This window comes from Paralichthys olivaceus, chromosome 19 (assembly GCF_024713975.1).
Source record: "Paralichthys olivaceus isolate ysfri-2021 chromosome 19, ASM2471397v2, whole genome shotgun sequence".
NCBI classification, from domain to species: Eukaryota; Metazoa; Chordata; class Actinopteri; order Pleuronectiformes; family Paralichthyidae; genus Paralichthys; species Paralichthys olivaceus.
Window position 1 is genome coordinate 11224071 of NC_091111.1, and position 16952 is coordinate 11241022.

A 16952-nucleotide genomic window follows, 5' to 3' on the forward strand; every position below is an offset into this window, starting at 1 on the left:
GTGTTTCTGAACAAACAAAGCAAGAAGAGAAATGAGTTCATAGTTTGGTGTAAAAGAAGTTTTACAAATCAGAACAATGGGACAGAATGGTTAAAAACCAACAAGGAACAGTAAGAGAACAAAGTAGGGACAGAAATCAGAAAAGACAAGAGCAAAAATTTTAAACTAGGGGAACCTACAGAGAAAAAAGATCATCAAGACATTGTTTAAAACATAACTTAAAGCATTTATAACCATGAAGTGGATGTCTTATGTTTTGGGAGCATGTCTCACATTGAGTATAAATCGGCCACAATCTCATGAGGCGATGACAGAGTGATGACATTTCAATTATCACCTTCTCAAAGCTTTGTGTGTCTTATGCTCGCTGTCAGGAGAAACAGGTTAACACAGGACGCAGCTTCTTGCATCGCAAGTGTCAGCAGCGCTTAAACAAAAGAAAATGTACAGTAAGAAGTGAATGATCTCTAGAGTTCTCTTCTTCAACACCACCTACGTATTTTTAATGATGCATATGCCTCAGGCATGCTGAACATCTGACTACAAGATCACAGAAAAACGTGAAAACATCCTAATGTCGAGTGAGGGTCAAAAACATCCTTTTCGGTGGAACAAAGAATAGCGCGAAGAATGTTATGATAGTGTTAGTTATAATATGGAATTATAAAATGCAATAGGTGTGGCTCCATCCTCTGAGGAAATGAACTTCCTGTCCGCAGAGAATAGGCCGTGCCGCTCTAAAAAGGGCACACATGTCAGGTGTAGCACTTCAGCACAGCGTTCGGTCAAAACACGGTGCAGCTGCAGCTGACGTGGGGGGGAGGGGCTCTGGGGAATAGCGTGACTTCCCTCGTACATGAGCCTCTGCTCTGTGGACCATGTTGTAACAACTGACTCTCATGCAGACACCTACCTGTTTTTTGGAGGTGGTAACATCTTTTCATATAGAATAAATGGTAAATGGTGGTTCTACAAGGCTTTTCTTGTCCTAACAACCACTCAAAGAGCTTTACACTATGAACCAGAGGATTCACACACACATTTAGATAATACTTCTGTATATCACACTACATCCCAATCACACACTGCTGGTAAACTGCAGACATTTTTTGGACCCTTGTTTTCCGAAATATCTCAGTCCAGACAAGAACACAAAGTTATGCTAAATTAAAAAATTCAGTCTTTTGGAAAAATCATTGTGTGGATGAGAGACACAGAGGGAAAAGTTTGTTTTGCAAATTTCTTAGATTCAGTGAGGAGAGGGTCTGTGTGTCTTGCACAGGGACACTGCAGGACTGCAGGAGCCAGGGATCAGACCACAACCTTCTGAGAAGTGGACGACCCGTTCTAACTCATGAGCCGTAGCCTTGCTTGTTGAAAAAAGTTATTTAACGAGATTAATAACCAGAATAGTCTGAGAGGATCACAATAAATATGTAAATAGAGTTCTGGTAAAAGGTAAGCAGCCTAATTTAGTAGCACGTCTGTAACTTCAGTTTTTACAGCAGATTCATAATGAGTGTGTTTTACATCTTATTCTGAAATGTATTTTGTATTTTTACAGTCATCACAGTATAAATTGTTACGTATGTACAGAATGATATAGTAAGTGTTTATTTTCTTCTGCACAGACTTTAATTGGCAAGAAAAAATATACACCCCATGTTTTTAGATAAAGTATTTTCCTATATGAAAACGATTCATAGGTGTATATTTGCATTTATTCAGATGAGTTATATTCCAAAAATTTTAATAAACAGCCTTGAAGTCTGCCCTAAAAAAGGGCCAGACTAAAAACTTCAAAGCCTTTTTCTCAACATGAGCTGTCTGTATTTACTTTTTTCTCCATTTGACGGACAGAATCAATAATTGAAATCAAAAGACCTGGAAGCCAAACACCTAAAAACTGTCTGATCTTAAAAGTCTCAAGGTCAAGAAACGTCATCTTCTTGTTCAGGGACGCTCGCACGAAGCTGAGCAGACGCTTTCAAACATCATATATTTGGGTTTGTCTCACCCGACTTAACCTTCAGCTGTAGAAATGCACTCACTGCCTTTTCCAAAGGAACAACAACAAACCTGCCGGGCCACACGTCACAGTATCAGAATAAAATATGCAATCAAGTAAATAAAAAAAAAATCCCATGAGTCATGGTTACATAGTGGGTAGCGTTTACAAATTAGCCGCAACGTTCCTTGGTTACCTGGCTCCACTCTGACTGAGCCACGCTGCCTTCACTTTACAACCACAGCCTTTTGCGCACACACACACACACACACACACACACACACACACACACACACACACACACACACACACACACACACACACACACACACACACACACACACACCACCAAATAAGGGAGGGGAGCAGCCAATCCATCTCCCCAGGTGATAAAAGTTAAATACAGCCCATGAGTGGAGACATGCCTGCAGGGGGACTTGGTGAAATGGGCGTCCACTATTGTCTCTGTCAGCTTAAGTCTGTATCAGGGGAGGATGAACGACTGGGATGATAAGTGGGTATTTATTTGGTGGTGACTGCGGTCTAATTCAAGACAGACGAGTGATGAATGGCTGCAGATAGTCAAACAGTCTCTGGAGACTAAAGAACATGATGTCTCCGTCTCTCTGGGATCAGGGCGGATTATGATACATTTTATATGCTGTGCTGCACAGAGACGTCACTCTGAGTAAATTCACATGTTAATCTAGAGTGGAACTCAGTAGACCCAACAGCCCCCTTAAATTCCACACTACAGTCTGTCTTATTCGCTTGGATATAGTGATAAAACTATCAGAGATGTATTTTAACAGTTGATTCCCTGCTGAAACCACAAGATCTCAGCTTCACAATGGTCATGGTTACAGGTTTGTAGCCCTGTTTGTTACTGTACAATGGCCAATGAAACCAAATTTCACATACTAATAGATATCAGATCCCTGAAAAGCCCTTATTTCATGGGAAATCAGTAAAAATGTCCAGGAAAAGTCCCTCGATGTGCCGTGCAGGAATCCTTTGGGTTCTTTCTTGGGTCAAAAGGCTGATAAGTTGTGACATGTGATTTCTGTTTCTGGGTAGAAGCTCTGGTATTTTCAAGATGCTGCAGTTCTGTGTCCCTGTTCTATGACTGTGGATCTCAGACGGTGGAACAGATCAAACGTGACAGAAACAAAGGATGCAGGTGTATGCGGACATTAGCTAGAGAGACTCAGTTGGGCAGCCCAGAAGCAATAACTGTGTGAAGAGTGAAATGAAGTTGATTAAATAAATTGAGTCGGCAACTAATTTTCTCCCTTTTTTAATCCTATGGCTCATTAAATAAGATACGATTGTGAGTAAAATCACAGGTTCTGCCATTGTGGTCTGGACCCGGATACGGTGATGACCTCCCGTCCCTCCATCCATCCAATACATTCAGTAGTTTTTGCATAATCCTGCTGAAAACAAATGGACAGGTGAGAATATAACTTCCTTGAGGTAATCTCAAAGTGTTCCAGACTCTAAGAGGTCAGAGGGAATGTTGGGTTCTTGAGAGGGTGATTGTAATATTACAATAAAATCACTTGATGCAGGACAGGAAGGTGAGAACCAGACGAGAGGCTGAGAAGTACAACTGACAATCTGGCAGGGGGAGTGGAAACGGACCAGTATAAATACTGAGAGGTGATCAGGGAATAGTTTAGTATGTGATTTATTTAGTAATAATGATGAGGTGGTTAGGGAATGAATGAACTGTGACAATCAATCAATTTTGTGAAATTCTGAATTTTTTTCTTTAATCAATCACAACTTTATGGTCGAAATCCTAGAATTTTTTGTTTCTTGCATTACTGACAGTCAGATCAACACCAAGTTAGAAACTCACTGATTGTCACACTCTTTTCCAGTGTCCAAACACTTGTTTCTCTTTGTCCGATACTGAATTGGCATCTGTGATCCTGTTACGTCTCTTCCCAGAAAGTTTTGTTCATGACAGTCTGCCTGTTGGACGAGGGCCAGAATCCGATGATCTTGTTTGTTGACTCTGCAAACAGCCACGAATACTTCCAGAAACCCGAGGTGGTGGCAGTATCACTTTACACACCGACACGACACCCTGCACGTCAGGTACATGTGGGATATGTAACCAGTCATGGGAGAACTGTGGCACAACAATATCCAGCCTCTGAATCATGGTTGTGGTGAAGGAGCTTTGGAAAAGACACAAAACAATAATGCATACGTGCGTGTGTGTGTTCACCGAGATGAATTATATGCAGGTAGTGAAAACACCATGCAGGTTCTGTGGTGTTTTTAAGCAGCACATGCAGACAGACAGGGTATTTATAGAAAGCATGACACTGTCGGAAGTGATGGAGCAGGGGACGGGAACAAAGACGCTGACGAGGTGATTTATTGAAGGATAAATGAGAAACCATTCTCTTTCAACAAAATCCTTTCGAATGTACTTGGTGTGCAGATTCCCACATTGTATTAAAAAGCTTTTTGTTGTTATCTGTTGTTTATGAATGTGTAAATGTTTAGTGTGTCTATAAAGTGTAATGACAAATATTTGTGTAGTATTTTGTTTATTAAAGGGACATGTCACCATTTTTACATCAGTTTATTCATGGTTAGTGAAAACAATGGCAACTAAAAAGCATCAGATGTGTGTGGGCACAATGTGTATGTATACTACAATATATATTATATACTACTGTATATTTATTCCACTATAGTTTAATGGTGATATACATTCTTCATACAAAGATCTCTAAATTAGAGTTTTGGGCTGTTGTGTCAATGCAGAGCTGTGTGTCTCTCTCTCCTCTACTCTCAGACTGACCAACGGCAGCAACAGGAGAAATCCCACCTGTTCTAATGGCCCGCTAAAACAGCAGCTTCACAACAGCTTCACAGCAGCCCTGCTCTGTTGGAGCACACACATGAGCACACACACACAACCAATCGTCTCCAAAAATGAATCATCTGGAGATATCGTCCCAAATAATATTCCCCTATTGGTCGGTGAAAATCCGTTCATGCTTTGAGTTATTCTGTTCAAATACAGACAAAGAGAGAGACAGGGTGAAAACAACAACCTGCTTCTGACTCCACGGATGTGCAGATAATGTCATCAGGGTTATTTTTGAATTTCACCTTTCAGACACGTTCACAACAAAGGGTGTGTGGCATCTGGGTAGAGCGTGCAGGAGGCAGGACATGACATTTTGTTGCAGATATCATGTTTTTGTTTACAACATGTCAATGCGCCCACTTGCTCATTGTGAATTTCCTGGACATTTCACTGCTGGATTGTCACATGGGTTCACTCTGACGTGTGGAAAATGTCTGAAGCAACATTAGTGAGACATAAACATGCACACTCAGGCTAACATCTACGGGCCGTTGGTAGACACCAGTTTACCCGACCTGCAGGAGTTTGACATGTGGGAGGAAACAAGGTAACCCTGCAGACACAGAGACAACATGCAGACACCACACAGCAAACAGTGACTCAGCACTGACCCGGCACAGTGACAGTGCTGAGTAATAAACACATTTTCACATTTTAATGAACTGAGCTAAGATTAATCCTGAACCCTTTTGCTGTGAGGTGAAGGCACTCAACGCTTCACCCCTGTGCCGCCCCCAGAGCACATGCAGAGACATTAACTTACACATTAATACTCACATTAATTATTTAAAAAAGTGGTTTGTGATATTCTGCAGATATTCAGTTTAAGTATCTCAGCCTTATTCAACCTCAGACCTTAGACGAATCAGAGATGAGTCATCATCAGGCTACCGTGCAGTACAATAGTTTACACAGTTACTCAGTGTGCAAGGTAAACTTTGCACTGAGATCCAGGCATTAAGGCTTTTTTAATATAAATTCACAACAGGTGTAGGAGGACAAACCATGTCACCTTGTTTGGACGTTTGAATTAAACCACCCCACATCTAAGAAATGGCACAGGTCCGAAGTGAAATCACTGCAACACTCATCCACATCCAAATTATACACAGCTAATAAAAGTTGTGAAAAAATCCGATTGGTGGTGTCTGAGGAAGATGTCAAAATGGATTCTTGATCCATGGATTATTCCCCAATGTTACAGAACAGCACACTTAAAACACAAAGCTAGTTTATGCTGCTCATGAGCAAAGAGAAACTGATGTTTAAGCTCTTTAAATTGATTTGATTGATTACTTGATTGTTATTTCTAATCGCTCTCCTTCGCTGCCACCTGGAGCAGAGGAGCTATATTAATACTATAATATGAAGTGAAGGCCAAACAATGCGAGCAGTCATCATGTCTCCTCTTAAAACACAGATCCTTTCCCCTCCAGTGTTTTCCTTACAATTACTCAGCCCGACTATAATTTCCTCTGAGTGCCCTGAAATATCGGAGGTCCCTGCCTTAAGAAGTCCATTATAAACTTGAGAGAGAATAAACTGAACTCTCTGTGTTTAGCACGATGAACGGATATGAAATATTTCTTCAGGTCTCATGGGAATGAGCTGAAAAGAGCTGAAGACACTGGGAGGAGTCATGAGGGAACTCGAGCCAAGTTAATGTGTTTTCTTTTTCAGTGTTTATAGAAGCAGCGAGATTGAATTAAGCAGCGGGTGATGAGAGAGGACATTAATAGTAAATTCATTTCAGTAGGGTGAGCTAATATATGGGCTTAATGCGAATCGGACGATATATGTGAGAATAAAGCTTTTAAACTGTCCAATAATGTCTGGACATATAAAAATACACAATGAAGTGAAGAACGAAAACATTTATTAGCCTCACAAAAAGGACATTTAGCTTTTTGCTTCTGGTTAAGGTGGATGAGATCTGAATTGTGGTTAGTGTTAGGTAGAACTGGTGGCTGGCTGCAGTATAAGTCCTTAACCCCGCCTCCTTTAAATTAGCAGATGGGATGAGATTTTTGTATTTGATGCTGTAAAAAAAGGTCAAATGTAATGATTGACAGCAGAGTCGAGAACATGCGTCATTACGGCCCTGAAAGGCTCCACGCTACGATCTCCACTCCGCAGACTGTGATGCCAACTGACGTCAAAAACAAAACATGGCGTCTTCCGTCTCTTGATTAGCTTAGCGTCTTCTTTATATATTTTTTGAGGGGACAGTTTGCTGTTTTATTAGTATTAGTGTGAAATGTGGGAAGACGCGCGGCAGCATCGAACCTGCGGCCGCTGCAATGGTGCTCAACCCAGCATATGGGGGGGGGGGGTTCTGTGCTACCATTGGGTACAGTAGAGGAGGAAGTGGAGACCTATGGTTGGAACTCAGCAGACTAGAAACTCATCGCATTAGTGTGAGTCCATAGTGTATTGTGAAACCCAAAATAAGCACCTGCAGATTTATGAAGTAAAAGTAAAAAGAGAGCGAATGAGAGAAGTTAAAGGTCACACATACTGTTATCACCAGTTAGACCCCTGACCATGAGCATATAGCTTGGATATGTGTGTGTGTGTGTGTGTGTGAGTGAGTGAGTGAGTGAGTGTGTGAGTGTGTGTGTGTGTGTGTGTGTGTGTGTGTGTGTGTGTGTGTGAGTGAGTGAGTGAGGGTGTGTGTGTGTGTGGGTGCGCTCACACTCCCCTGCCTTTACTGCCCTGCTCTGCAGCTGGAAGACTGGGGGGGGGGGGGGTAAAGGCATTGTTTTATATGTTAACACAGTCTATCCCCACTGAGGTAAAAATAGTTCCCGGCTCTATTCTCTCGCAGCAGAGCCAGCGATTGCTCAGCCAAAAACAATATTTGGACATGGCAGCAGATGTCCCCAAACAAGCCCAGTAGGACAGGCCTGCGAGGGGAACTTTTGGCATCGGCTGACTCCAGGGAGAGGAGCGAATGAGCGGGAAACAATGTGGTTTATGAGGGCACTCGGGAGAGAGCATGAGCGCCGGCTTGTATCTCGGCTCGAGACACTCAACGGGAGGCTCGGATTTATAGATGATGAAGGACCTGCCTCTTTAAATGAAGCGGGGGATAGTTCACGGGGTTCGCCTGCTTATTCCTGGCCATGTGCGTTTGCACTTTTTCTTTGATTTGGGAGCTGAGAGAGAGAGAGAGAGAGAGAGAGAGAGAGGTCTCCCGTGCTTTCTTTGGTTTTATGTGATGTGATTTCTGCACACTGGGACAGAAAATGAGCACAAATTATTGCTTTTTCAGACAGATCGCTCGGATTTCCCAGGTGGTGAATTCCGTCACTGCCTCTTTGCTGCTCATCTGTCTGTCTTCCTAAGACCTGCATTCACAATTGTGTTTCTTTGAAAGATCTTTGAACGAAGCCGCTTTACGCTCCACAGACTGCATCGAAAAACAACGTAAAGCCAACCTCGTGAATCTGACGAGTAAATCACTTTCATACACATGGAAAGTATCGTCAATTATACACATACTGCCCCCATTCAAACTACACATGATCCAAGTTTTGGCAAAGTGAAACCCACCCTCTGAAAACACTGATGGATGCTTTCAAGATTTAAAATGCATCTTCACAGTGTCTTCATTTTGTTTATTAGAGAACAGTGAGCTGTCTCAGTCACTTTCCTGTTTCAGTTAACTCATGCAGCATCCGTCTCTGCTGATCTACTGCAGCTGCTGAACTCCTGAGAGACTCAAACATGACTCTGCACTTTGTCAGTGCTGAGGAATAAACAGATTTCCACAGTAAGTGATGAACTGAGACCAGATCAAACCATGTTTTTATTGAGGTTATATGTGATTCTGTTGTGTGGGATGGTCATTTTTATCTTATTTCTATCTCTGAACTTTCTCACAGCAGAGAGCGACATGATGAAATCTCTTTAAGTCTTTACAATTAGGTAGTGGGGCAGCATGGAATGTAGTAAACCAACCTAAACCGAGTTACAGTTGTACATATTCTTTTTCTGATTTTCTGCAACTATCTAGATATCGTTGTGTCAGAAGGAAACAGTGACTTTTGCCATTTGTCTTTGACATTTTGAATGAATCTTAATTGATGCTTGAAGTATATGTTCAGTTGGATTTTATTGCATCAAGGTGGTGCTACAATTTTCTACTTAATGCAAAGTTAGAATTTAGTAGGACCATACGATTCACAGAGTCTGGTTGTAGTTAGGTTTAAGATTGACATACGATGTGCAATTTCAGAAATAATGTTAAATTAAAAGCAGGAAACATTGAACTGGCAGGTACACTGTTGCTGCAGCTCGACCAGCCTGGCCTCTTTGTTATCGTCTCCATGTGTTTTGCCATTTTGAACATGCAGCTTTAGGAAAAAGTTGCACTGAGTTTGGGGAATTGTTTCGGGAGCTTCAACGGTGAGAGAGGTTTACAGTCTGTGCCAACATTTAATCAACAAAAGCACCCTGATAGCGATCGATGGGTTAAAGTTGAGAACCTTTTAAAAATATTTCACGAAAATCCTAACTATATTTTCATGTCATTATGTCAAATACACTTGCAGCTTTACTTAATACCAAAAATATGGTTTAGCAGTAGTGAAAGTTGGAGGGAAATCAAATGAAACTATATTGAGACTCTGCAGCTACATGAAAATTGCTGCCTTATATATATTGTCAGATAAAAACATGATCAGGTGACATTATGTTTCTCTAAATTACTAATGTCTTTTCAAGGTTTTTTCTTGATTTTTTTCTAATTGAGAGCAAATTGGAGATTTTACTTTGGTCAGAAAGAAGCAATCGTATGTGATCCATTTTATTTATTTATAGAGCCTGCATGTATATAATATCAGTGATAGAAAAAAAAGCAGTAAAATCTACTAAACTGTGTTAGACATCTAAAACAAAATCTAATTTTGTATTAATGCATCAAACTAAAGCCTGGATTTGTGTACAAAAACAACTCAGGGGTAGATCAAACATTCTGTATATTCAACTACTGTAGATAAGAGAAAGTGAAAAGTCTCAATGGATCCAACTGATGCAGCCAGATTCCTCCTTTTCTATAATTTCATCCATTCGTCACATCTTTTCTCAGGACTTCAGGGGACACCTCAACAGCCGTAAAAGCCGCGATGCTGATTTTCCATCTCAATCAGCAGTATATCTGTGAGAGAGAAACCGACACCACCTCCAGAGACCGTCAGACAATGGCCCATACATCAGATTTTTTCTCCCCCTCGCCTCCACCCGACTAACAAACTGTGACCTGGACCTGGCACTCTGACATGGCAGCCATTCAAATCGACAAGCTAAGAGACAGGAGTGCTACATGATCCTGTTCTGGCAAGATTATAATGCTTCCAAAACCACTGCCAAAATGCATGAAGAGCAGCGACTGTAGGTTTCACTCACTGGAGCCAGCAAAGACATGTAATATCTAATATTTATATTATAATAGTTGTTTTTCAGGGCTTTTGTTTTTCAAAGCAAAAATACCTCAACTGTTACCACATGTCAAGTATAATCTATTTAATTGGTCAATAATCAAACAAACTTCTCAGAAAGATGCGACTAGAAATACTACACCCACTCTGCATGCAGTCATAAATATTAACATGTAACATTATAAGAAAATTCAAATTTGAATACAGAGGAACCAAACAATTGGAAGAGGGATGGAGGACAGCAAAAGAAAATTACATGAATGTGAGACCTGAAGAGCATAATAATAATAATGCTAATAATTTGTTTAGCTGAAGTTGTGAAAATTTAATCCACCAGCAGCAATGAGCGATCTTCAAAATAATTTGTATGACAACTAATTCTACCCATCAACTTTCAAACTCCATCTTAAAACTCCTTCCTTTCTCATTTGGTGCCTTGGATCTATGAATATGCTAATGTAACCCCACCCCCACTCCTCCTCAAAGCTCACCTGTAGTTGAGGATCCTTTTCCAGACACTAAGCCCCACCCACGAGTTGAGAGGATTGGTTTCTCAGGTTTGTGTCACATACCCTGTCTGTTTGAATCAGAAACATTTATTTCCCGTAGTGTTAGGGTTTATCTTTAAAAAGTTATCTTCCATGATCTTGATTTGATCTGACAAATGTGTAACATTTAATCACTGTGCACTCAAAGTTTCATCATTTGGTCATCAGACGCGAGAGATACGTGTGTTCAGGAAATAGTACGAGCTGCTGCAAGTGAGTCTCATCAAATTTGCACAAAGAGGTCTTGAGCTATAAGCAAATATGTGATAGGTCACACCGACTTGCACCGATCAATCTTAGCTGTTCAGATTTTGGCATGAACATGTCTGCCTATTGTGTAAAATTCTGGCTGTAAATGATACGATATTTGTGGCCTATGGATTAGGCTGAAACTGCTTTGGTTGGCCTGTTCCCAACCAAGGCTTAAAGATACTTACCAAGATATAATGATGACTGGACAAATTCTCAAAGAATCACAGCCAAGATTCACCAGGCCCTGACCGTGGGGAAGATATTTTGGTCGATGGCGCCTATGGTTATCCACCGATCTTGTTCATTTAGAACAGAAATGTGGACCCTCACTCTCCAAGGCTGCACGCCATGTTTGGTCAAAATCAAACTTCTAGGCTCTTTTCATTTTACTGTTTACATGAGGCTAAAACTTTGCTCCCATGCTGTGACCTTGACCTTAAACAGATCTGAACAAAAAATAAATAAATCGATAGCACAGGTCTTGACCTTCCTCCCACACAACTTGCCAAGTTGAATCCAAATAGGATGAAAACTGCCTGAATTATCGCTGTGACAGACAAAGAAAACAGCAGACTCCACTGTTTGGTGGTTAAAGCGTTGTCCTGCTACCCTGTGGCGCAGGTTTGATCAAAACACATGAGTGTGTCCCTCCTGGGCCCAGGTTTTGTAACATAACTTTGCATGACATCAACACGGATGATAGAGTTGTTTTTCTCTCAGCGGCAGATCCAACCAGCTCAACCAGAAATACGTGCAGGTTTTCGGAGGTTTGAAATTTTAGCCAATATTACACGGCGACGCACAAATGATCTCGTCGAGCAAGATCCTGGAACAGGTGGGTTTGCACGTCACAGCTGTTACTTTTAATTGCGCGGCACAAAAAACAGACAACAGAGGTTGAAACACAATGTCGTCGTGATCCACAGCTGTGTCCTGCAGTGACCTCAGGAGAAAGGGAGAGAGAGGAGAGGGAAGGAAAAAAAGGGTGAAGGAGCAGCTCTCATTGTCACCGCGCCAGGTTATTGTTCACACTCCTTCGCATGCAACCCTCTGCCTGAGGCCCTTTATTATCTTGTGGCACGTGAGCCCAGAGGTCCATTTTATATTTGAGGAAAAAGACATTTGGCTGCAGCTCACTGAAGGTGAGGAAGGAAACGATGACAGAAACGTCATGTGCTGGACTTCAAACAGAGATGAGGGCTGAGAAGTAGTTGAGATTTACAAAATAAGAAAACTCAAAGTTCTGATATGCATCAATTGAAGCTGACTCACTAAACATTACTCAGTTTGTGATTGTCTGTTCAATACGTTTCTTTAGACTGTCTAAAGCCGACTGTAAATAAAGATGAACGACGTGATGGCTTCCCAAAAGCTTTTAGATTTATGTGCAGTCCATAGTCTAAACTCAAAAGTTAACTGAGAGATTTATCATCTTAAAATATGTTCCCAGCTTAGGTTTCTACTTCTTGAAGTTTTTTATTCCTTATTCACTATATTCAATGTGTGATGTGACTTTGGGGAACTGACTTTATTTGAAGAATTTTAACATCATAGAATTAAAACAACATTCACTTCATTTAGGTTGCCTTTGATGAGCATGTTAATAATGGTTGTCATGAAATGTCTGGAGATTCAAACAGCTCAGCTGCTGCGTTAAACCTGACACGTTAGTATTAGCTTCATCTGTTTCAATGGGACTGCAGCTGAAGTGTCACACCATGTAAGAGTTTTCTGAAAGAGAGAAAATATCCTTGTTATGATCTTCAGGAGTCGGAGACGTTCACTGTAAGACTATCAGACAAAGACAAACCGGTCCAACCACTGGCCCTGATGTCGCCAGTCAAACAGCACTTTATGGGTTCTGGCTTATTTCACAGGAGACACAGTAGTTTGGCAAATCTCCAGAGGAAACAACATCTGGAATTCTGCTCTTAATGGGTTTTACTTAATGGGGGTGATGGACTGTGTCACTCCAAAGAAAGCTAAATTCACAGATGACTGTGTAGTGTTAAACAAGATATGCAGTAATTCTTTTCTAAAAAGCTTCAGCACATTTTGGAAATTAATTTGACACATTTACACTTCCTACACTTGCCGAAATACAGAGTCTGCACCGTGGGGATCGGCTGATGTGGCCACTGATACAGACATACATGAACACACATCAGTGATAACAAGAAACCATCTTTGAGAAAAAATGATTTGATCTGTACTTTGACTCTCGCTAACATGGAGGCTGGCTTCATGACCTACACTCCAGCCAGTCACCAGGGGGCGATCGAGAATATTCACCATTTTTGGCCAGCCTTCATTTCGTCCATCTTTATATACAGTTAACGTTTGAATAGTAAGTGAGTGATCCAAGTTTTCTCTGTGTTTTTGTCACTTTTGCATTTTCAGCTCTTTCCACTTAGTTTTGAGAAGTGAATATTTTATCCACTCTGTAAATAACAGAATAACCAGATGGCTTCTCCGCATAGCTATTGTTTCTCCCGGAGGATTAAAAGGCCACCATTTGTCTCTCATTATTCACGCTGCTGTTTGTGCAGTCTGGGATTATTCTGCAGTTTAACAGCCACACCGAACAGAAAGACATTACATCAGGAAGACGATGGCAGCGGCCCAGAAGAAAAGTGCCAGTAGGAAAAATCTGGGAAGAACTAATTATATCCAACAAGCTAATGGTAAAATTGCTTTTAAATGTCCACAGACCTTCAGTGGACACCAGTTTATCAGCATATCGTTTCTGTGTGATGCCACTCAATCTTTGAAGACTGATTTACATGATTAAATTAATTTGAGCTCTCTATCATGAACCATGCAAAGAGCAGCATCGTCTAGTAGCACCAGTAGTTATTGGAGACAGAGCTGCTGTGGAGGAACAAATTATTGAATTACTGCTGTAGAGACGGAACAACTGTTGTTTAGAGCTCTGTCTGATCCACATTTAAGATTGACAATAAATCAATTACTATGGTGGGTTTTAGTGCAATTTTCACGTAATTTCAAGAAAATCAGCACAAGAAATGAGACTTTACACACATCGTCATACACTTTTCTTCAGTGAGAATTAGGAAGCTGTTTGTTTGGTTAAACAGTCGCTGGCACTAATTAAAACTAATTGCTGCCATTAAATACTTGGCAGATGCCGAGGGCAAAAGAAGATGGTATGACTGTGCAAAACATCAAAAGGTGAAATACAATGTAGAAATGTGGATTTTATGTTTTCTTCATGTATCATGAGGAAGGTGATAGTTTTATTAATCCACACAGATCTGGTATTTTCCTCCGATACTACTTTCTTCATCTCATTTATGTAGCAGTGGCTTCAGTAAGATGCATGTCTCATGTATGTCTTGATTTATTAAGTTATGGCTGGAAACTATTTTTCACGATGAAAATTTGATTAAAACCAAACAAAAAACAAGAACTATGACAAAATGTAAAACATTTTTCAACTACTGATAAAAACCAGTAACATGATAGACAAATGAATGCACAAGTTTTAATGGAACGTCTCACACACTGTGGCTCCTGATTCGTCTTTAACACTTTGGTCTGATTGTCAGAAGAGGATTTAGCAGCTTGACCTGTTGCACTGAGATTAATAAGAAGCATCTCACAAACTTTTGTGTCTGTCAGACTGTCACTAATGTTACCTGAACAGATATATAGGCTAAGGCCACATGGCCATGTTTTATTTAAATCTCACGTACATGCTACTTCTGAGACATTGAGAAGCGTTGCTGGCCATGGTTTTAGGTGTTTTAGTTTGAAAGAACAGAAACTGAGACTTACCTAGAGTCCGCTCGTGTTGTGACCAAAGGGCGTGAAGGAATCAGTTCCAGTTTGAAATCATCCTCTAAACAAAGAGAACATTATTGATGCCATGCAACAAACAAAGCTCATCTAAAACTAAACCCAGAAAAATGTAATGTATTTTGGTGACGAAGGGACAAAACTAGCGAGTGTGCTTTCATGCACAGTGAAATATGGTGCCAAGGCCTGACCGTGGCTATGTTTGAATCATTTGAGCACACAAATACAGATGAGGACTTGATCAAGTGTTGAATCTGACTCACAGTTATTTCCAGGTAGAATAAGGAGAACCAAGCTGGTAAACTCTGGACATATCAGGGAGGATCGGGACTGAACTGAAACGGACGACGTGGCAAAGTGAAAAAACAGAGACTTATATACACGAGGAAGCAAATTGAGTGCAGGTGTAACACATGAGGAACCAGGAGTAAACAATCACAAGAGCGGGAAATCTGACAAAGACAAGAAGTAAAGGAAGACAGACACACAAGGAGAGACGTTTCAAATTAAAACAGGAAATTAAGAATTCAGTGCAAACAGAACCATCCAAATAAACAAAATGAAATTTAAACACAAGGAGATTCTGAGACCATAAAATAAATCATATTCAAACTGAAAGTTTAAAAAAAAAATCAAGAAAGTAGGCAGAATCAATCCCTTTATGAAACCACATTTAAGTTCACTAGTTCCAGATGTACAACAGTGCACTTGCCGATAAATATTAGTTCCCTAAACATGCTTGATTATTCATCAAAATCCATGAATTATTCTCTGAGAAATCAGAGATAATTTTTAAAATCACCATCTCACAAATGTACAAAAATATTCCTGGATCTGTCCCCTGCACAGAATTTTAATAGATCCTTCCTTGGGTCATGCCCAACCCCTCCACAAAATTTCATGAATATTGTTTTTGAATGATTCTGCAGAACAAATAAGTGCAGATGAAAACATAACCCTGGCAGAGGTAAAAAAACAATGATTGGCACTCAGATGGGTGTAAGGGCATTTGATACTTTAAAAATGTGGTGCTGGAAAATTACAACTGTGTTGTTCTTTAACCAGCAAAGATACTTGCATTGTGCACTGTGCCACTCTCTATCTACACATTCACTGCATGGCTGACTTTAACAAATATGAAGTTGAAAATATGGCCACAACCATATTGTGTTTTTATCTTCCTCATTATAAAACATCTTACGTTACAAAGCCCTTGGCGACTTTCCTGACATCTGACTAACCTGATTTGAAGGATCTTTTCAAATATATATGACACCAAAGCCAATGTTTCCCCAGTGTGAGTCGTTTGTGGGAGAAAAAAAAGCTCTGACAGTCAGGACGCTGAGTGATGTGGGAGCTTGTCCTGGCTCCGGCTTAATTTTGTGTGGAGAACATTAAACTTCTGGTTGCTCAGCAGTGCACAAGGGAAACAGCCTTTGGCTCTGCAGACACTTACAAAAGGCCAAAAGGGGAGCGGAGCAGAGCACACACAAACATGAGTAATGACATCCAGCTGCTGGATGCACACACATTCACAGAAAGACACACACACACACACACAATGTGAGTGCAACAACACAATTCAGTAGCCTGTCTATTCAAAAAAACACAACGGTGAAATGTAGTTTTACTTCAAAAGCAAGAAACTGTGGCACAAGACAAGAAAACTTCATTAGACTCAAAAAGTTTGGGAAATTGGTTGTGTTGCAGCAGCTAAATAACAGACAGTATCAGTAAAAGTAAAGTCAACCTGCAATATGTAAGCAAGGAAAGATCAAAATGAAATAGAAATAATACATACAGTTTAAACAGAGTTTAGTGTGAGAATATATATACTGCAACTGATTGCACATTAATTGCACAGCTAGAAATTAAGACAAACAGAGTTGCCATCTTTAATACCCACAATCCCTTTTGTACTAGAATTACAGCACTAAGGTGGGAGGCCTCTGCCAACCAGTGCAGTTTCCATGAACATATTTCCACAA

General features: G+C 40.5%; 1 long non-coding RNA gene across 1 annotated transcript; it reads right to left on the reverse strand.

Moving 5' to 3' along the window:
* Nucleotides 1-3650: 3650 nt before the first annotated feature.
* LOC109636036 (uncharacterized) lies at nucleotides 3651-15382 on the reverse strand. Its single transcript, XR_002203166.2, has 3 exons — nucleotides 15228-15382; nucleotides 14944-15007; nucleotides 3651-4197 (listed from the first exon to the last, which is right to left on the reverse strand). It is a non-coding gene; the product is annotated as an uncharacterized lncRNA (long non-coding RNA).
* Between the last annotated feature and the right edge of the window lie 1570 nt (nucleotides 15383-16952).